The following is a 21983-nucleotide window of genomic DNA, read 5'->3' as shown; positions in this document are numbered from 1 at the left end:
GTTCGGTCGTCAAGAGCAATTTATTCCCTGTCCTCTCTGATGCCTTCTTCTGCGGACACTGGCCAGCCTTCTCCTCCCTCCTCTCGTTCCTTCCTCCTTTCCTCCCTCCCTTCCCTTCCCTTTCTCTCCTTCCCTTCCTCCAACAAATATTTCTGGAGAACCTAGCATGTGTCATGCATTGTTCTAGGCACCGAATGGGCCAGACACAGTCCTTGCCCTCACGGAGTTTACATTCAACTTGGGGATCCAGACGATAAAATAAATAACGCGAGTCCGCTTATATTGTGACGGCAGGTAGTGATCAACAGAAAAAGGCAGAGCAAGAAGGTAAATAGCTACGAGGGACCTCCCTGAGGAGGTAACTCTTAGCAGAGAGCTGAATGAGGTGAGGGAAAGGGTCACATGGATATCCCCAGCTGAGAGAGCAAGTGCCAAGGCCCTGAGGCAGGAGCATCCTGGTGCGTTATGGCAGGAGCACCGAAAATGAAGAACAGAGATTTGGCAGTGAGGCCAGAGATGAACAAGGACCAGACCCTGCAGGGTCTAGTAGGTCACAAACAAGACTCCGTTTTTTTATTCTACGTAGAATGAGAAGCTACCGACAGTTTTTGAGCAGAGCAGCGTCATGATCTGAGTTGGGTTTTGAAAGCCATATCTGGCTGCTCTCTGCTGATTAGACGGTAGAGGGGCAAGAGTGGAAGCAGGGAAATAACCCAAATAGCCCTTTTTTCTCTCAGCAAAATAACCCCCTCCCTCCAGCTGACAACCGGGAACAAATTCAGCTAGGAGCGTCACACGCAGCACTGTTGGTGAGGCAGAACCCAGAAGCCACCAAGGTGTAATCTGTCTTTTACAAAGAGAGGAGTTAAAAGGACGGAGGATAAAATTCAGCCCAGTGTTTGTTTGTTTGTTTGTTTGTTTGTTTTTAGAAGCATCTACTGATAATTTTTTTCTCTTTCAGATGTTTTGTTGATCAAATTATATTCTTGACATTTTGGGGACCTTCTATGTTTCCCCAAATGCCGCTTAATGATGCCAGAGTGCAATTAAGACTAATTTGTTGGCAGAAATAATGGGCAGTTGTTAGGTTCTACGAAGGAGCAGACCTAGGCGCTCTGATTATTATTATCCTTATTATTGAGGCCATTATTATTGCTCGAAGCATGTGTCAGGCTGAAAGAAGCAGGAGGGAAGACGAAAAACATCTGGGCAGGGAAAAGAAGGTGCCTCCGAGGAAGTCAGACGTCCTCAGACTTGGAGTCACAGAGTGTGGATCTCACCAGCCCCACCTGCTCCTTGTGTGACCTTGCACGAGGGCCTTGACCCCAGCCAGCCTCAGTCTTCTCATCTGGGAGCTGGGCATATTAACATTACCTCTATCGTTGGACTGTTGAGGAGGAACCGTGATGAAATATTCAAGTTCGTGTCAGAGAGATGGAGTATTGGATCACTCAGGATTAAGTTCGGTTGTGACAAACTCAAAGTCACAGTGGCTTAGATGACCAGATATTTCTTTCTTTCACCTGCAAGTCTGATACAGGCAATGCAAGGCTGTTGCCAAGTCTACTCCATCAAGCCCTCAGGGACCCAGGCTCTTTCTAGCTCCCTGGTCTAAAACAGTGGCCAAAGTTCCACCTGTCATACCTACTGTGCGGGAAGCAGGGTAAAGAAGACAGACAAAAGCGGGAGTCAAGAACACATGCCAGCTGCCTTTAAGGAAGGCTCCCAGAGCCACCACAGGAGCCTTCCACTTCCGTTGCATTAGCTGGAACTCAGTCACATGGCCCTATCAAGCTGCAAGGGATGCTGGGAGATGTAGTCTTTGCTCTGGGAAGCCTTTTGTCCTGCCAAAAACTGGGGATTCTAAGATAATGGGGAAAAGAGAGATCAGATGTTAGGAGATAAGTGGAGGTCTCCCCCACAGGTGGGAGGAATAAGAAGGAGAAGGTAGGGAGACACCCCCCCAAACGTCAGGTTTTATTTCTCCTTCTCCCTCTCTTCTCTCTCTCTCTCTCTCTCTTTAATGCTTATTTATTTTTGACAGAGAGAGAGAGAGAGAGAGAGAGAGAGAGAGAATGCAAGCAGGAGAGGGGCAGAGAGAGGGAGACACAAAATCCAAAGCAGGCTCCAGGCTCTGAGCTGTCAGCACAGAGCCCAATGCAGGGCTCGAACTCACAAACTGTGAGATCGTGACCTGAGCTGAAGTCGGACGCTTCACTGACTGAGCCACCCAGGTGCCCCGCCTCCCTCTCTTCTCCATAGCCAGTCAACCACCAAGCCTGTTGGCTCTACATCCTAAACTTCTCTAAAGCCACCCTTTGCCCTCAGTCTCCGTGGAAAGAGCCCTAGGCCAGACTTCACCGTCATTCTCTCGGACCATTACAAAGGCTCCTCACTGCCCTTCATCCCACCTGTGGTCCCTCTTTACTAATGAGCTGTCTGTGACTGAGATCCCATGGGGTTCCCACTGCTTACAGGACAGAATCCAATCCCCTGAGCTCAGCCTTCAAGGCCCTTCAGGGTGGTCCTCTGTTTCTCATTGCTTCTACTCATATAACTTTCCTGGCAGCTGAGCAGAATATTCTGCTGGTAGCTGAATAAGCCACCTTTTCTGTCTTTGAGCTTGCTTTTTGTCCTTTACCCCTTTCTCTCTTTCCTGCTCGGAAAGCTCCTATTCGTGCTTTAAAACCCACCTCCCTTGCTTGACCATTGGAGAGAAGGGTGGCTGATTCCTCCAGGCTGCGTTTTCCGGACTCCTGGCGAGCTGTCTTTCGGCTGGCTTTAGAGGATTAGAAGCACTGGCAGGAGACTGGAGAGTAGCCCGGAGAAGCTCGGACGGTTTCTCACCTCTTCTCTGCCTGGGCTAACATCTCCGGCAGCAGCTACATCTCCTGCCACACAGTGCCCCCCTCTGTGGTTCCGGATTCTGCTGGGCAGCTTTCCTGGGCGTCTGGCTCCCTGCAGGGCAACTCTGTTTCCGGGATCTCGTAAAACCATCTCCTCTCACTGTCCTCCCATTCCTGGGGTGCTGGCGGCTTCCTGCTGTTACTAATTTTTGGATAATGCTAATTTGACTTCTCACCTGTTCCATCACCTGTGTAACCAGTCTCCTGCTCTAAGTTCCCACTGTGCGAAATGCCTAGAATAGTTTGTTTTCTTTTTCCTTAAAAAAAATTTTTTTTAAATGTTTATTTATTTTTGAGAGAGAGAGAGAGATAGAGCGTGAGCAGGGGAGGGGCAGAGAGAGAGGGAGACACAGAATCCGATGCAGGCTCCAGGCTCTGGGCTGTCAGCACGGAGCCTGACGCGGGGCTCGAACTCATGAACCATGAGGTCATGACCTGAGCTGAAGTTGGACGCTCAACCGACTGAGCCACCCAGGCGCCCCCTCCCCAGTTTCTGTTTTCTGAACCAGACCCTCAATGAGCCAACTGCCTGGCACAGCATCTGGCCTACAGGGTGTGTTCAATCAATAGCTGTTGAATGAACAAACGAATGCAGCTTCCCTACCCCACCTAACCATGAGCGTCCCCAGCTCCCATGTCATTGCTTTATTACAGCATGCTTGAACCTGTTTGTTGACTCATCTGTCTCCCCCATAAGACGTAGCTGGTAGTTGGGGATGTGGACACAAATATACAGGCGTCCTGACTCCTGAGAATGTTTCTTCTACTTTTTGTACCTGAGAGCTGGGAAGGAAAGGAGAGGGGAACGGAATGGAGAGAGGTGGAGGGTTCTCTACGGGTCTCTCTGCCTCTCTTATTTTAAACACAGGGCTTTGCTTCTGGGTTCAGGCGAGGATTTATGAGTGTGTTTAGGCAGTAACACGAGGGGACCTTTGGCGAGAAATGTTCCCTGTCACGCTCTGACAGCCTACGGAGGGAGGCAGCTGAAAACATCAGGAAGGAGATTTTTCTTGCGCTGGTAGAGGTCCCAGCCCAAACTTGCCACCCTTTAAATGCCACCTGGAAACGCCTGGGGGAAGAGTGGGGGGCTCCTGCCTTTTGGGTGGCATTGTCAGAGAGGGAGCACTCTGATGAGTTTTCTCAAAGTTTAGTTTGGGCTTCACTGAAGACAGAGCAAGGCAGTGAGGTTTTTAAACTCCATTTGGAAGGATTTGGATCAGACATTAGGAGGAGCTGTCGTCTGATCCTTCGTGATGATGTGAAGCTAGACTCAGGTGCAGACCTCATTATTATCTCCTACCAGTCTCCTGGTTCTCTCCACTCTGGCCAAGCTGGCCTTCATTTTGTCCCTTGAATGTGCCTCAGGACCTTTGCACTCATGGTCTTCTCCACCATGTCTGTCCTTCCCCTTCGTTCCTGGATGCTCTTCATTCAGATCTCAGTTCACATGTCGCCTCCTCAGGGAAGCATCCCCTGCCCGCTCCATAGAAAGTAGCTGCACGCAATCAGTCGCTCCCAAACCATTGCCTGGTTTTATTTCTTTATTCCATCAGTGACTTTTTGTAATTATCGTATTTCTTTAGTTCCACACCTGTTCATTTTCCATCGAAACCTACTAGATTGCAGGCTTCACAAAGGCAGGAATCCTTTCTATTGTTTTTCCCATTCACACCCGACACCCAGGACAGCGCCTGACACATAGGCGCTCACTCACGATTCTTTGAGTAAATCAGGTACAATGCCTCAAAACACTCGTGGCTCAGAAGTGACCCTGGGTGTGCTCAGCTGAGGTCAGTCTGGGAGGTCTTGCTGGGAAGGGGAGGACAAGCCTAGAAGTGGACTCTGGATGAGAGGCTGGGGCAAGAATTGAATGACATAATATCTGCAGTGCGCCTAGAACAGGGCCTGGCACATTATCAAGGGCTCAGCAAATGCTGGCCGCTGTTAGGTTCAGATGTGCCCCCTGTGGAGCCCCTCCTGAGTGCTGGGGGGCGGTGTCTGGGCTCTCTGGGCTGAAGATGTCTGCGTACCAGGCCTGGGCTCGAGGCGGCCTGAGCTGGCCATAGAGGCTGCTGGACCCGAGGCCAGGGGACGGCTTGCTCCCCGGGGGCCGGGAAAGACCACCTGCACTGCCAGCGAGCCTCCGGGGACCTCGGAGAGAGGCAGAGAACACAGTTGCTAAGAGTGTGGATTCTGGAGCCAGACGCCTGGGTTTGAACCCAGCTCTACCGTTTACTAGCATGGCAGGTTACTTAACCTCCCTGTGCCTCAGTTTTCCTAGCGGTAGAGCTGGGACGATAGCCAATACCTGCCCGGTAAGACCTTCTCGGCTCTGTGAGGATTTCAGGAGTACACACGGCAAGGACGTAGGCCCACCCACGTCTGGAATGAATTAAATGCTATAGGCGTTGGCTGTTAACACCGCCAAATCCAAACAACAATGTTGCTATTAGTTCTCTGGGTCTTATATAGGCTGTAATCGTGCCTCTCTGTGCTCCCCCTTCCAACCCCGAACCATTTGTTGAAGCACTGACCCAGTACCTTACAAGGGGACTGTATTTACTTATTTATTTATTTTTACTTAAAAAAAAATTTTTTTTTACATTTATTTATTTTTTTATTTTTATTTTTAAAAAAAAATTTTTTTTCAACGTTTATTTATTTTTGAGACAGAGAGAGACAGAGCATGAACGGGGGAGGGGCAGAGAGAGAGGGAGACACAGAATCGGAAACAGGCTCCAGGCTCTGAGCCATCAGCCCAGAGCCCGACGCGGGGCTCGAACTCACGGACCGCGAGATCGTGACCTGGCTGAAGTCGGACGCTTGACCGACTGCGCCACCCAGGCGCCCCAACATTTATTTATTTTTGAGAAACAGTGAGACAAAGCGTGAGCAGGGGAGGGGCAGAGAGAGAGAGGGAGACACAGAATAGGAAGCAGCCTCCAGGCTCTGAGCAAGCGGTCAGCACAGAGCCCGGCGCGGGGCTCGAACCCACAGACTGTGAGATTGTGACCTGAGCCGAAGTCGGAGGCTCAACCGTCTGAGCCACCCAGGTGCCCCAGAAGGGGACTATATTTAAACAGAAGACCTTTAAAGAGGTAACTAAGTAAAATGAGGCGTTAGGGTGGGTCCTCATCCAACCCGACTGGCGTCCGTAGGAGATTACACATATGGGCACACCAGGAATGCGCAGAGAGAAGGCCCCGACTGGACACAGCGAGAAGAGGACCACGTGCCAGCCAAGGAGAGAGGCCTCGGGAGAAACCCAGCCGGCCCACACCTTGATCTTGCACTTGCAGCCTCCAGAATGGTGAGAAACCAAATGCATTTCTGTTGGTGAAGCCACCCCACTCCGTGGTCTTTGTTATGGCAGCCTGAGCAAACCAGTGCACTGGGTCAGGACAATCTGAGGCCCAGAGATCTGGCCGTGTCCTCACCCTCTGGGACATCCCCAGCTGGGGACGGCCTCCCCCTGCCTGGACATTCCTGATTCCATTCACAGCCCCTCCCTCCCCCGGGGTGACAGCCTTCCCTCTGCCTGAACCGTCATCACCAGTGGGGGTCCATCAGTTGGCCTGTCTGTGACCCATTCGCCCGGTCAGAGCCGCGCTAAGGAGGCTGAGAGCCACCTTCTTCTTCTTTTTTTTTTAATTTAACGTTTATTTATTATTGAGAGACAGAGAGAGAGACAGAGCGTGAGCAGGGGAGGGGCAGAGAGAGAGGGAGACAGAATCCGAAGCAGGCTCCAGGCTCTGAGCCATCAGCACAGAACCTGACGCGGGGCTCGAACTCACGAACCTCGAGATCGTGACCTGAGCCCAAGTCGGACTCTTAACCGACTGAGCCACCCAGGTGCCCCGAGAGCCACCTTGTTGACATCTGTCCCTGGTGGTAAGAAAGCAAGAAGGCAAGAAGCCCGCCTGCCTGAGCACCTCTGCAAACACAACCGCCCATCAGTCCGTGGGCCCGGGACAAGCTCAAGCTCGGCTCTCTCCAAGAGCAGTCTCCGTTTACTTCCTTTCTCTCACCCTCCTGACTACCACCTCTGCCTCGGTCCTTGGAGTTTTATATTCCCCCTTCTTCAGTCAGAGCCAATCCCAGAGAAGCAGGTGGGAACGGACCCACCTGATTGGCGCAAGAAGTGCCTGGAGGCGGGGCCAACTGGTTGACTGACCTGAAGGGCGGCCGCCGCGGCCGGAGCTGGGGCTGCAGGGAGAGGCCCGGAGCCTGCTGGAGGGCAAGGTGGCCGGAGGCTCTGCGAGCAGCCGGTCGGTCAGCCGGGGGGCCTTGGCAGGGTCGGTAGCTCTCCTCAGCTGGTGAAGTGATGCTCTCCTCTGATTGAGCTAATTATGCTGATTGAATTTCCTCCTTCTCTCTTCAGTGCCTCCTTCTGCCTCCTCCTCTCCCCTGTCTCTCCCCTCCCTTCTCTCCCTTTGGAGAGAAAGGGAAAGGTTTCCTTAATGTGACTGGTAATTGTTATGCACACAGTGTCAGATGTTAATGCGGGCCGTGATTGACAGCTAATCAGCCCATCAGCTGTACAAAAAGAGTGAATAACTCGGTAATTTGATTTCCCCTGATTCCCCTGCGTGGGATGGCAGGAAAGTCTAAATCAGCAATCAGGGAGCCCATGGCAGATCCTGGAGGGCGGTGGTGAGGATTTAGGGGCTGCGGGGGCAGCCGCAGCCTTGTGGGTCCTGACACCTAGGCTGAGAGAGCCTGTCCTGGCTGGCCTCCACGGGACGTTGGATGAGCTTGGTGAGCCGCAGGGACTAAGAGTGGAGAGACTGGGGCAGTGGGTCAAGTCCTCGTCCCCAGGGCTGCCTCTTCCTTGGTGGCAGCTGGGGAGAAGCCCCAGGCTGGCCTCCTGGAGAGGGAAGGGGTCTGGGCTGGAGGTGCTCTTATCCTGTTGTCTAGGAGACCACCCTGGAGGTGGTTGGGATGTGGCAGCCAGGCGCCTCCCACCGCCCCCCCCCCAATTCTTTTAGAGATGGTTGCCAGGGTTTCCACCGTGTGACCCAAATTCTTCCAATTTGGGGAAATAGCTGTCCCTTCACTCAGCTTCGGGCAGATTCTGCTCAGGTAAAATGGAGCACAGCAGAAGCACATGCGGATTATCTGGTCCCAAGTGAAGCCATCTCTGGCCTTCCTGGGGAGGCAATAGTAGCTAGACACAGCTGGCATCCACTGGGGGCCCACTGGGGCCAGGGGACCATGCCAAGTGTTTTGTCTGTGTCCATCGTGAGCAGGAAGGAAGATTGGGCACCTGGTTCCAAGTCCTACGTGAGAAAATGGTGGAGCTGGGATTCAAACCCAAGGCAGTACCGGCTTCTCGGCTGTGGTGACAGAGGCAGCATGAGGTGTGGTGTCCACTCTGGCCTGGCCTCAGGTGGCCTCTTACTCATTAGAAGGCCTCCCCACTCCCTGTGAGGTCCTAGCCCCAGAGACCTCTCCCCGCCCCGCCCCTCCCCGGAGAAATACCTGGGAGTATCTATAGCCATATATGAATATTTGTCCTTTTAGGGATGGGGAAACTGAGGCCCAAGGAAGACAGGGGTGGGCCCGAGGGCACATAAAGGACCATTGACCCAGCTAGGGCTGAAACCTAGCTCTCCTGCCCCAGCCTAACAGTGTCCAGCCCAGACTACCCTCCAAACCCCCATCTTACCTGCTTATCTCTTCTTCTCCTTCTAGCCTCAGCCATTCCCTTCCCAAATCCCCCTCGCCCCCCAAACTGTGGGAGCCAGCAGGGAGCTGGGGGAGGGGCTGCCAGTCCGTAGGGCCTGGAGATGCCCAGGGAGGACTCTAGGTGGCAACAGCATGTTGCTGGGAGGGAGCCAGCCCTGAGCAGCTCCGCTGGCTGCAGGAGAGGCAGCTGCTGGGGGGTGGTGGGTGGGCAGTGGTTTTGGCCTCCTTGATGTTGACAACATAGTAGCCTGGGCCTGTGGGGCCAGAAGGGCTGACTGTGCCTCATCAAACACTGCCTGGCCCACCTCCAGCCGTGAAGCCCTAATTCCTATGCTGCCTTCCCTGCATTCTTCTTGCGGGGGTTGGGACATTCCCTGACAGTGGTTTCCCTGGGCCACTCAGTCCCATTCTTGGGCCGTAGGAACTCATTCCAGTCCACACTTTGTGCATGCACACATTTGGCAAACCTGTGTGCACGTACAGCCACACGGATGTGTGTGAACATTTGTCCTTGCCTTGGGTGCTCGTAGACCAGTCTGTGCGAGTGTGTTCCCGTGCGCATGTGCGTAAGTGTACCGGACCCATGCTTATGCTGCGTGCAGCAGCCGGTGTGTGGGGATCAGGACCCCTCCATGGGCCCCAGAGGAGTTCTGGAAGCTGGGCCTTCTTAGACCAGCCACTTGGATGCTGAGAGAGGGATGAGGAGTCTGGGAAGAGACAGGAGGCAAGAGCCACCATTTTTGTCCCCAAGGGTGCTTGGGAGGCTCAATTTATAGGGAAGCAACAGCCAGATGGGGCAGGAGTTGGATCATGACCTTTATAGGGTCAAGGGTGGGGAAATGGCCTTGGGAGGGGCTGTGGTCAGACCTGAGTCAGAAAGAGGTGAAGTCCAGTAGGGGTGGGATTTGGAAGAAGCCACATCCCTGGGAACAGTTGTGATGCCTATTTTGTTCCAGCCTGTGTGCTGGCTAATGAGGGGTTATTACCCTCAGCGTGCAGATGATAAAGTGGACTCGGATGGGCACAAAAAGAAATTGCTCAAGGTCACACACCTATGAAGAAGAAAGCAGAGGTTCTGCTTTTTGCAGAAGTTCACCCTTGCTTCCCTGTAGGACCCAGCAGAGGCTGGAGGAGGCAGGGAGGGGAGCGGGAGGAGGGAGAGGAGGAGGAAGTGGGAGCGTAATCGCAATCCGTCAGAAGCCAGAGCTCCCAGGAGGCACAGGAGGGCAGAGTAGAGTTGAACCCTCTGAGCCACTGACCTCAAATATTTAATTGTCTTGCAGCCAACAAGTGTTTACTGGGAAAGTGCTGTGTATAAGGCACCCTCTCGGTGAAGCAAGCAGCTTGCAGCCTGCTCTTATGGAGCTTACTGTCTAGTGCTCGTGTGTGCGTGGGTATGTGTGCACACGCGTGTGCACGTGTGCACCTGTAGGCACGTGTGTGTGCTGGGGGGAGATGGGCGATGCTGGTCACAACTCCAGCTGGAACGATCGTAGCTCACGTCGACCGAACTCTTAGAAACTCCTTTGATCCTCCCCACAGCCCTGTGGTGCTGCTCTGTTCTCCCCATTCTACAGATGAGAAAAGAGAGGCACTGTGAAGTCAAGCAACTTGCCCTAGGTCGGTCACACAGCTAAGATGTAATAGACCTAACTTCTGAACCTGGGCTGCTTAGCTTCAAGGTTAACACTTCTGCTCTTACGACAATACTTACTGGCAAGCTGTGATGTGTGCTGGGGAAACAGAATAGAGACGGTGCTGAAGGAGTGTCTGCAGGGCCTTAGTGTGCATTGAGCCCTGGAGAACTTGCAAAGCTCTCGCTGTTTATCATGTCATTTCGTCCCCACAGTGGCCCAGAAGGCTGGCCTAGGACCCCATTTACCAGATGGGGCCAGTGCAGCTCAGAAGAGGCAAGTCACCTGCCTGGTGTCACGCTCCCTGTGAGGTCCAGAGCTGACTCCCGAGCTCCCGCTTCCACCCTCGAGGGCCCCCCACCCGGGCTGGCTTCTGGGCTGTTGAGGTTACTCAAGTCCTCTGCTCGCCCTCTCCTCTCCGGGGTGCCATGGGCAGCAGACCCTGCCGGCTGCCGACCCCAATGTCTCCTTAATGACATGTCTGTGGTCTGGCTGCTCCGGGCTGTGAGCTGTTCCCTGGGGCAGCCTGCTACACCTGAAGGGGAAGGCTGACGGGGCCTCAGCTGTGAGGCATTTAGATTCTGCCCTTGAACTTGCCCCTCACTTCTTCCCCTCGATGCCACCTGCTGCCCCCACACTCTAAGCAAGGAGCTGGTGGGGTCCCAGGCTCCTGCCCTGTGTCTCCTTGGGGCTTCGTCTCTGGATTCCTGCTCAGCTCCTCCTTACAAGGAGGAGGTTGGTGGTTGGTATTCCCACAAGGGCCAACTCCCCAGCAGCACTGGGCATTTCCGGGGCCATCTCACCCACTCCTGACCCATGCCGTCCCCTGACCCTCAGGCTCATGCTCTACCCTGATGGCATTAAGGAAGACTCTGCTGACCCATGGATACCGTGTCATGGCATGTCACTGGTATCATGTCACCATTTTTCACGTGAAGGAACTGACACTTGGAGAGCGTGAGTACGTTGCCGAAGGTAAGAAGTGGAGCTGATCTCCTGGGATCTAGAGTCCGTATCCTAGAGAGAGAAAGGTGTGCTGTCCCCGTGCCTCCTAGCTCATCTCCCCTGTCCCAGACGTTGGCCGAAAGCCCCAGCACAGGGCATCTATTTGGGTGGAGGGGCTTGTTGGTAAAGCTTATCTGAGAGACACTGGGGAGCTCTTGTCTCAAGTCCAAGCCCGGATGGCTAGTGTGGAGTGAAGTGAGGGAGCGAGAGGGGGGATATTTAGGATAAACTGAGCCAGAGACCAAACACATGAGGACCGGGCTGGGTCGGGACTATGAGCTAGAGGCCAAAGGGCAGAGACACTAAGGGCTGTCCTGCACAGACAGTGGGGCCTGGAGACTGGTCAGTTTTGCTAGAGAGCCCTCCCCAGTGGCAGAGCTAGTGGGGTGGCTGGGGATGGAACAGACATCTAAGGTGGCTCCTGCCCTTGTCTCATCTCCTGCCACTTTCACTTGGGAGTGGAAGGCAGGGAACAGAGATGTCCTGTGAATTGCCAGAGGCAGCGAGCCAGGAACAGGGGCCCAGGTGTCCTGGCTCCCTGCCCAGGGGCACCTGATAGCCCCAGAGGACCCTGCTTCTCCAGGGTCAGCCATAGTGGCCAGCCCAACCCAGGGCTGCAAGGACTATTATGTCTGGCCAAAGGGCCGTGCATGGTGGGGTGCTGGTCAGGAGGGCTGGACCTCTGCTGGAGGCAATGCCCCAATGTGCAGGCACACTCGCAGATACAGAGCTTCCCCCATCCCACTTACACACACCTCACAGACACGTGAGCACAGGTGTCATGTGAGCTTTCAGCACAGAGCCTGATGCAGGGCTCGAACTCATAAACTGTGAGATCATGACCTGAGCCAAGTTGGGATGCTTAACTGACTGAGCCACCCAGGCGCCCCCAGACAGTCTTCTATACACACATAGCTCTCTCTCTCTCTCTCTCTCTCTCTCTCTCTCTCTCACACACACACAGATGAGCAGGGAGCCAGGCACCTGGAGTTCTGTTCCTGTTTTGTCCTTGCACTGTGACCTTGAACAAGGTCACCCATTATTTTACAGCCTTTCCTGGTGGCTCTCCCCATCTCAGGTCTCCCCCGGGACTGAACACCGCTTCTTGCACAGGTCCCATCTCAGCACCCAAGGCTCCTTACACTGCTCGCCTGGTTACGAGCCTGCTGCCTCCACCAGACTGGAAAACCCTCCACCGCGGCTGCCCAGCCCTGCCCATGGGTAGGTGCTTTGCCGGTGCCCATTGGTCCACACAGGTAACGGACTCATTTGGTTTTCCACAGGCCTTGACTCCTCCTCCCAGCCCTCGAACCCCCCTGCTCCCCACGGAGGATCTTGTTAAAATGTAGATTCTGATTTTGCAGGTCTGGGCGCTGAGGTTCTCCATTTCTAACAAGCTCCTGGGCGATATGGTGGCATGGACACACTCTGAGCTTCATGACTCATTCCTCCAGGCTAACGCTTCACGATCCAGCATGCTCTCTGCCACCTCCCACAAATGGCCACAAGCCTTGGCATGATCACTGCTAAGGACAGGAATGTCACTACCCAGAGAGCAATCTACCATACAGATCCTGGAACTCAAATTCTCCTTCCCCCACCAGGTCGAGTTCTATCTCCAGGCAGCCTTCAGGGATGACAAACAAAAGTCAAGGCCTTCTGGGTTTACTCTTCTGCTAGGCTTGGGACTATCTCCTTTGTACATTCTAAAGTTGGTAAGGTCGCCCTAATGTGTGATGAGAATTGCATACAACCCTCCAAGGAGGCCTGGCCAGAGCAGGTGCAGGGAAGCAATCACTTCCTTTAATCTGTAATTCATACTCCAATTGACATAGCTTAAAGTTAACTAAATTTCTTCAACAACTGTCTCATTCTGGTGGCCTGTATTTACCTTGTGGTCACCAAAGGACACCAGAGCTTTGGCCTCACACAAGTTCCTATGATAGGACTATCCTGGTGAGTGACGATTCTGTTACACAACAGTCTTGAGGAATGTGGTTTGTAGTCAATAAGTGGGACCTCCTCCTTCCTCCCTTCTGACCATGTACTGATTCAGAGATCTGTGCAGTAGCTTTGGTGGCTGGCTACAGGTGTGTTCTCTCCAGCAGGTTTGGCATTTCCTCTGTATTTTTGTCCTGCCTATTTCCCTCCACCCCACCATGGTTCCAGAACCACAAACTCACTGCTTGCTTCTTTGTCTCTCTTGTATTTCTGGACTCAGCTATAGTAGGAGAAGGTTTAAATTAAGGAGCCTGATACAAATGTCAACCCATCTTTTCCCTAGGAGCCACGTTAGCCCCCAGGCCTTGAAGACCTACTATGTGCCACACAGGGGTCAAGGCGCTACTTGGATGTGTCATTGGCTTGACTCCAAAGTGCTACAGAAAAACAGGCAAGAGGGGGTGGTATGACTCACAACACTTCATCCATCCATCCAACCATCCATCCAACCATCCATCCATCCACTCATCCATCCATCCATCCCCCCACTCATCCATCCATTCATGCATCCATCCATCCAACCATCCATCCATCCTTCCATCCATCCATCCATCCATCCATCCATCCATCCACCCATCCATCCATCCAACCATCCATCCACTCATCCATCCATCCATCCATCCATCCATCCATCCATCTATCCATCCATCCACTCATCCATCTATCCATCCATCCATCCATTCATCCATCCATCCATCCCCCCACTCATCCATCCATTCATCCATCCATCCATCCATCCATCCACTCATCCATCCATTCATCTATTCATCCATCCATCCATCCATCCATCAACTCATCCATCCCTTCATCCATCCATCCATCCATCCATCCATCCATCCAATAGGTATGTACTGAGCACCTACCCTGCTGTGAGTTCTGGGGAAACAGGGGAGAATAAGGTAGAAGAAACTTCTGTATTCAGGAACTGATGACATTCAATTGGAGTGACTGATAAGATAACTACGTAAAGATAGAAGGGAAGATGCCAAGGAGGGAGATGGGGAAAGGAAGCCATTTTAGTCAGAGACAGTGTGGCACAATGGGTAAGGACCCAGACTCTGAAGCTAGAATACCCTGTCACTGTGTGGCCTTTGCTGAGCTCCATGCCTCAGTTTCCCCACCCTTAGGTTGTTACAAAGTACTTGGTGCAGTGCCTGGCACCCAGTGAGTGCTTCTTTGAAGGGGTGATATTTAAGGTTAAATAGGTGCCAGCATATACAGATCAGGAGAAAGTGGAACAGAGAGTGCAAAGGGCCCGAGGCAGGAAAAAGTTTGGCTTGTTTTGGGGAATTGAAAAAAGGCCTAAGTGGTTGGAGAGGGTGAGTGAAGGGAGAGGAGATCAGATTCAAGAGGGGCCAGTCAAGTAGTCTGGCTTGGAGGCCACTGTCACTGGTTGGATTGTAAACTAAGGCCCACGGGCCATCACTGAAGGGTTCTAAATAAAGATGCAGTCTGGTTTGCTTTTTCAGACTTGAGTGTGCTGTGGTGTGGGGCAAGTTTGCAGAGAGCCAGAAGGAGCGGGCAGCTGAGGGCTAGCGTGCCAACCCCAGGCAGGGCTCTGAGCCAAGCCCGGAAACCCAGCCGGGGACTTGTTCCAATAAGGATGGTGGGAGAAACGCCTCCCCACTGTTCCTGAATCTTCTTAATCCACTGGGGCCTTGAAGGGAGAAGCAAAGAGGCCCGGAGGGGAGCTTTTGAGGGATGTTAGTTTGCATCCTAATTGTGTGCTAAACAGGTCCTTGGGCAGGGCCAGCTGCAGAGCCTTAGCTGCCACCAAACTCCGGTGACTCAGGCCACAGAGCCTTAAAATATTTATTTCTGCGGCATTTGGAATTCTGTGCCTGCAAGGGAGCCCCCACTGGGAAGCAGGAAGCGGAAGCGAGTACCTGTTGGCAGCAGCAATCTGGAAACGACCGGGGCTGCGCGGGTCCTGCCTCCCAGGCGAGCGGGGAGCAGTGGAGGCCTGCGGGTGCTCCTCCTTGTGTTGGAGGCAGGTGCCTCGCTCGCTCGCTCGCTCAGCTGGCACGCCGTCCCAGGCACCTCGGGGAGATCACGGCTCCCTCCATTACAGATTGATTTTCCCCTTTATAGTCTGGGCCCCTGGTTTGCAGCCCGCCTCACATTCCTTTCTGGATCCATTTTGAGGGGAAAAAAATCTAACGTCAAGTCCTGGGTACATGAGTGTGGTAGTGGACGTGTTCTGGGAGTGCGTGTGTACAGCTGCATGGGGACACAAAGCTCTGACGACCCCCCCGGGGGCGCGCGCGGTGGGCGGGGGTGCAGTTAGCAGGGTGGTTTAGGTAGCGTTGGAGCTGTAGTTCATTCCCACCACCTGCCAGCACTGCAGCCTTGGCCAAAGCACCACACGTCATTGCCCTTCATCTGAAAAATGGGGCTAGTACCCCTACCTCGCAAGGCTGTCCTAAGTCTTGGCTGAGGCTGCTTGCGCAAAGCACTTGGCCCGGTGCCTGGCTTGGCTGGTCCTGAGGTCTCCATAAATGGTGGGTGTTATTATTGGTGCATTCTGTAGGGTGTGAGCGGGGCTCAGGGACGGGCCCCCGTATGACCCGTGGGGAGGCTGACCACCGACTCTTGGACACCTGGATCCCGGGGAAGGGCTCAGGCTGGGGAGGAGAATCAAGGAAGAGGGGGACAGGCAGCATCACTCTCTCCTCATAGGCGTGACTGCTGGGGGGATGGGGCGGTGGGGGAGCTTAAATGTTTGATGAGTCAGTTTCAGCTTTTTTATTTTGGAGAGTCTGCTGAGGCGGGAGCGGGCTGGATTACCATGAAGTGCTCCTAATTTGCACAGAGAGATAAGGAGCTCATCATAACTGAGAGAGGGGGACTGTTATTTCCAAGCAGCTGCGGCAGGCTGGTCCTAGGTGAGCCAGAATTTCTGGGCTGGGGGTGGGGGTGCCTGGGCTCACTCTGCCTCCATGGCCCCTGTACCAGGTGATCTCAGTCCTGGCCGGAGGTGGCAGGGGAGGGACAGGCACTCCTAGACAGAGGTGGTTGGGAGAAAGACACAGAGAAGCCTGAACTCATATTTCTGAAAATTGGACACGTTATTGAGTTTTATGAATGCCTGTCCTGCCCGAGGGATGCATAGCTATAAACTCGAGGCTGGGCTGCCATGATCTATCCCCTCCCCCCGTCATTCCCCGTCTCCCCCCACCCCCCCACCCCCGACCCTGATGTCTGAGGCCTAGAGGATGATCCAGCTGCTTTTTTCACTAGGCTTGCTCAGCCTGCAGTCTGGGCTCCTGCTGCTGAAGGGACAGAAGGCGGATGTTGGGAAGAACTTCCTAAGGAAGCATCAAGAGGGGCCTGTGCGATCCTAGCCTCAGGTGGCCTTTAGGGAGGGGCTCTGCCCAAAGTCCCCTTTCTGGGCCCTGAGCCTCAGTAGACCCTAGCTTTGGGAGGTTGACTGACCTGATAGGGAGGGACAAGTTGCTGAACTTTCTCAGGCTTGGATGGAGCTCAAGTGGGCAGCAGAGAGGTCTAGGGCACTTCATTCTGGTGGGACAAGCTCCTGGCATCTGAGCAAGGTGAGAGCATCACAGACATTGTCTTGAGGGCTTCTCATCGCAGCTTTCAAGAAGCAGGAGTCATTACCCCCATTCTGCGTAGAGGGAAACTGAGGCGCAGAGGGGGCCATCTCGGGAGTGCTGAGTGCTGTCCCACAGGGCTGCGGGCTGGCTCCCAGGCTGCTGCCTGTGGCCACAGCTGCAGAACAGGAGGGCTCTCAGGACAGTCAGGGCCGGCTGCCCTCGGCTGCAGGAAAGACGGGGTCTTAGAGCCGAGAGATCGTGCAGTAGGTGGGCTCACGGAGGCCACCTCCCTGCCGGTCAGTCCTGCTGCGCTGTGGGTGCTGCAGCGAGAGCAGAGTGGACAGCGGCTGCAGAGTGGAAAGAGCACTGGATGGGAGCCTGGCCTCCGCCTGTTCCGTAAACATTTATTGAGCACCGTGCTATTACCCCATTCCGTCCCACAACAGCTCTGTGACGTGGACACTGTGCATTTCATTGATTCTAAGATACAGTCTTAGAAGCCGGAAGCGCGTGCTGATCGGGGGCGGGGGGTGGGTTATAAGGGCGAGCATTTTTCTTTCTTCGTGGTCTATGCGCCAACGACATGGTTTACACCAACGAAGAGTTCTGCGCAATACGGAGCTCTGCCGATTTTGCAACTAAGGAAATAATCATGGTAAGCGTGTTAATGGGTAACACCTGTGAAGCGTTGAACGGTGCCAGGTACTAGATCACGAGCTTCGTTATTTTTGTCGCTGGTTCCGTTCTGCAGATGAGAAGACTGAGGCTGAAGAGGTGGCGCAGGGTCACACAGAGCAGGGATCGGAACCACAGCCGGCTGACGCCAGCTCCCTGGGTTCTGGACCGCTTGGGATGTCAGTGAGTCCACCTACTCTGGCGAGGCCTGTGCTGGGCTCCGGAGAAGAGCCGTGAGCAGGGCAGATGCGGTCCTGGCTCGCTCAGACCTTCGGCAATCTGGCGTGGGTGAGGTAGCCTTGGGGACTCAGGTGGCTTTGCGGGTCCCTGAGCGACTGCTGGCGAGGGTGGGGTCAGGAAGGGGGCGTGCCCAGCACTTCCGCCTTCAGTGTCCCCGCTGCTAGCGTTTTTTTGCCCCGTAAGTAAGTAATTGTGTGTAAGGCAATTTTGCCCTAAAAGGATGAGAAGATAACTGGTTGATGGTTTGATCTGACAGTTTGTTTTCATTTCTCCGCGGACCCAGTCCCCCCATGTTTATACCACAGAGATCTCAGCCCTCATGATCGTCTGGATTGTTGGGCAGAGTTTGAACTCACATCTGCCAGACAGCTTTGGAGCTTTGTCAAGGGACGTGCGACAATATCCCAAGAACAAACAACAGCGCAGAAGGCTTTCATGTTGCAATGCGAACCTCATTTGCAAACACGCATCCTAGTTTTTGGAAACGGGTTTTTCTCCTAGGAAGGAAGAAATTTTAGGGAGAATCGAAGGCGTGTGACGCTGCACAGAACGATGAACCCACAGGCAAAGAGACATGTGCAATACTCCGACCCAAAGGCTCCGAAGACAAGTGTGAAGGTACAATCCACCAAATAAAACCAGCTATTCGCACCGCATTGCTATGGATTTGTACGTATTTTATTTTTTATTTTTTATTTTTTTTTTGATTTGCACGTATTTTAAATGTATTCAAATACTTTGCGTTTTGCAATAGTTTTTTTTTTTTGTTTTTTTTTTTTTACTTTGGTATTCACTTTTCATGTTTCATCCTGTCCTTTTTAAGGAACCCCCCTCTTATTTTTTTGTGGTGTTACCTGTGATGGCAAAATTGCCTTATGGCCAATTAGTTATGCAGTGAAAATATGGCAAAAATGTGTGCAACAAAGCTGCTTATGGCAAAGCTGTTTAGAGCCAGAAGGTGGGAGGAGTGGGCACAAGGGAATGCCCAGGAATGCTGCTTGGGGGTGCTGAGAGAAGCGCTGGGGGCGCTTTACAAAGGATGTGACCATCGGCCCTCCCGCCTCCTGGCCACCGCCTCCCTCCCTCCCCTCCTTGCCACTGTCTACAAGAGACGTCACCTTCTCCAGGCAGGGCACAAGGCTGGTGTGTACATCTAAGGTGGCACCAGAAGTCACGGATCCATGTACATCAACTGGCTCTCACCAAGAAGTGACAGAAGCCTCAAAACCCAATAAAGCCAAATCTCTGAGCAGGGGAGCCATGAACAGGTACATCAAGGGGCTGATGATAGAGCCTCAGGATGTGTGACAGGAAGGCCAATTAGCTTCTGGGGTATCCGGCCCCAGAGAGGAGGCAGGAGTGTGTGGTGGGCAAGAATGCAGACTTCAAGGTCAGATAAATTTTGGTTCTCATCTGGACTCCTCTATTTACTCCCTGGACGGCCCAGGCAAGCTTAGTGATTTCTCTGAGCCTTGGTTTCCTCTTCCATACAATGGGAATAATAATGTTATTAGTTGTCTATTGCTGCATAACAAATACCACTCCCCGCCCCCCCCCCCCCAATTTAGTAGCTGAAAACCATATATATTTATTGTCTTGCAGATTTGGGGGGTCAGGTATCCAGGAGTGGCTTAGCCGAGTCCTCTGCTCGGTGTCTGTTACAGTCAATGGGCTGCAGTTTCACGCCAATGTCATGGGCTGTAGTTTCATCCGAAGGCTGTGCTGGGGAAGGGCCCACTTCCTAACCCAGGCGCAGGATGCTGGCAGCGTTCGATTCCTCCAGGGCTGTCAGACTGAGGGTCTCAGTTCCCCACTGGTGGTTGGCTGCAGGCTGCCCTCAGTTTCTTGCCACGTGGGCCTTTCCAGCTTGCTTCGTCACGAATTGCCAGAGAGAGGGAGGGCAAATGAAGTCACAGTGTTTTATAACCCAGTCCCAGAAGCACGAGGCCATCACCTTTGCCCTATTCTGTTATTAATCATGAGAAGCAACTCACCAGCCCACACTCAAGGTGAAGGGATTGTTACACAAGGTGTTATTATGTGACTACCAGGAGATGGGGATCATTGGGATCCATCTCAGAATACAATAATATCTATTTTGTGGGAACGTCATAAAGAGTAAATGAGAGTCTGCACATATGTAATCCTGGCACACAGGATCTGCTCAATACAGTGATTATTGTTATTTTGTTGTTGTTGTTGTTCTCAAAGCTGTTCTGGGCTGAGGCTGAGATAGGACAGAGCCCAACAACCCACCCCATCTCCACGCAGTCAAATCCTGTGTATCCCTGGGCTCACCCCAGTGCTCCAGGAAGCTTTCCCCCAGTCAGCTGTGAACTGTACTTCCTTGAATGTCCCCTCCTTGTTTGCAGGGAAGGGAGCACCCACCCCTGGCTGGGCTGATGGTCACGAACACCCCACTAGCATCGTCTATCTCATAGACCTTGGCGGTGGTGGGACTACAATGTTTGAGGTTTACAGATTTCTGAGATATAGCAGCGGAAGGGTTATATATATACACACACATATATATATATATATACACACATATATATACACATACACACACACGCATGCACACACACACACACACATATATTTAATCTGGAAGTTAAAAATTGTGAAGTTTGCATTATTACAAAATAAATAGAACTGTGACTTCTGTTTCACAATTTCTGTAGTTCCTTTATGTCCTTTTGGCAGTGCTGGCGTGTTGCTGACAGATACAGGATTTTCTCTCCCTCTGGGAAATCGGGGGGGGGGGGTCATGTGACACCTTCCCACTCTGAGTGCTCTCCTCGTTAAAGATGAGGGAACCACCACTCAGATGATTGGTCCAAGATCACAACACGGTGGAACCAGGATTTGGTTCTCTGGTTCTAAGCCCATGCATGGTCTTTATGTTATATTCGTTCATCCATTTATTCAGGAAGCATTGTTTAGTCTCAGCGATGTGCCAGCCTCTGTGCCAGGTACTAGGAATAGAGTGATGAGTACGTTTTTGTGCCAGGTCTAAAATGCTCTGAATGTTCCCCTTCTCTCCTACTTCCATTGGATTATAGCTTTTCCAAACAGAGCCCCCACTTTCTCAACATCTCTCCTTCTCTGTGTCTACCACATGCTTTTGAATTTGAAGTGGGACTATATTTAAGGCGAGGTTCTATCAGCCATTGGTTTGGGTGGAAATGTAGCAGGAAATGGCTTTAAGGTCCCAAGGGAGAAGGATCTGACCAGATATAGATTTGGATGAAAGGTGGTCAGAGGCCCCGGAGGAAAATGAGGAATGAGGTCTATAGATTAAAGCACCTGAGTAACTTTTAACAGCAGCCCCTTCTCTCTGCCTGGATAGCCCCAGACCTCTCCCCTCTCCCCTCTCCCCTCTCCCTTCTCCCCTCTCCCCTCTCCCCTCCATGGCCCTTGAGGAGTTAAACCCAAGCCACTGCCTTCCTGCCCAGTGAGCCAGGTGATGGGATTGCAGTTAATGGCAATCTGAACAAGTTTGGTCAGCTTGAAATACATAAGGAGATTGAAACATGAAAATGCCCTCGAAATTTATACAATTGATATATTGTAGCTCAGCCAGCTGTTAACTCCATTGTGTGAAAGATGGCAGAAATAATTTGTAACCAGCCTCACATTTGTTTACTGAACCTTTGCAAAGGAGGGCAGGGGAGAGTCAGCTGTGTCACCAGGAATATCCCCACCCTCCCAGCCCCCCATCAGGCCCCACCACAGCAGTCCCTCGGCCAGACGCGAATTGCTTCTCAGTGGGACGTTTGTGGGCTAGGCACTGGTCATGTGGTGGTGAATAGAAGGGACAATCCCGCCCTCCTGAGTTTACTGGCGGGAGAGAGATTGTAACAAAGGAAGATACTAGTAACTACAGTCCGGTAATTAGAAGTGCTCTGGAGAAAAGAAGGGTAATGGGATAGAAAGGGAAGGGGGTTGGCGAAGGGGCAGCTTAGGGGAGCTTCCAGACACTGGGGCCCTAAACAATTCTTGACATGTTACAAGTGCAAGCCTCACTTACGTCTCTGTTCTATAGCTTCCCCTTCCATTTACTAGCTGTGTATCTTTGGGAAAGTGACTTAAACTCTCTGAGCTTCGGATGCCTCATCTGTAAAGCGGGAATAATAAATATCTGTCACAGGATTATTTGAGACAAAATGTATTAAAGCTCATTGCTCCCTGTAAAGTGTTCTATGTGTGTGAATTGTTAAGATTGCAATTACAGTGCAAGGTCATTCATACACTCATTTATTCTTTCCTTCACCAAATAT

The 21983-nt window shown here is 52.6% G+C and overlaps 1 long non-coding RNA gene across 2 annotated transcripts; it reads left to right on the top strand.

The window, feature by feature from the left end:
* The first annotated feature begins 16001 nt into the window (after positions 1–16001).
* On the top strand, positions 16002–20226 carry LOC123599957. 2 transcript variants are annotated; one of them, XR_006713380.1, is made up of 4 exons: positions 16002–16119; positions 16475–16785; positions 17540–18321; positions 18831–20226. It is a non-coding gene; the product is annotated as an uncharacterized LOC123599957 (long non-coding RNA). The 2 variants fall into 2 exon arrangements; XR_006713381.1 differs by having other exon boundaries at positions 17540–18372.
* The last annotated feature ends 1757 nt before the right edge of the window (positions 20227–21983 follow it).

Source organism: Leopardus geoffroyi, chromosome C1 (assembly GCF_018350155.1).
Source record: "Leopardus geoffroyi isolate Oge1 chromosome C1, O.geoffroyi_Oge1_pat1.0, whole genome shotgun sequence".
NCBI lineage: Eukaryota > Metazoa > Chordata > Mammalia > Carnivora > Felidae > Leopardus > Leopardus geoffroyi.
The sequence above is the reverse complement of the archived record's forward strand: the minus strand, read 5'-3'. Positions and strand labels throughout refer to the sequence as shown.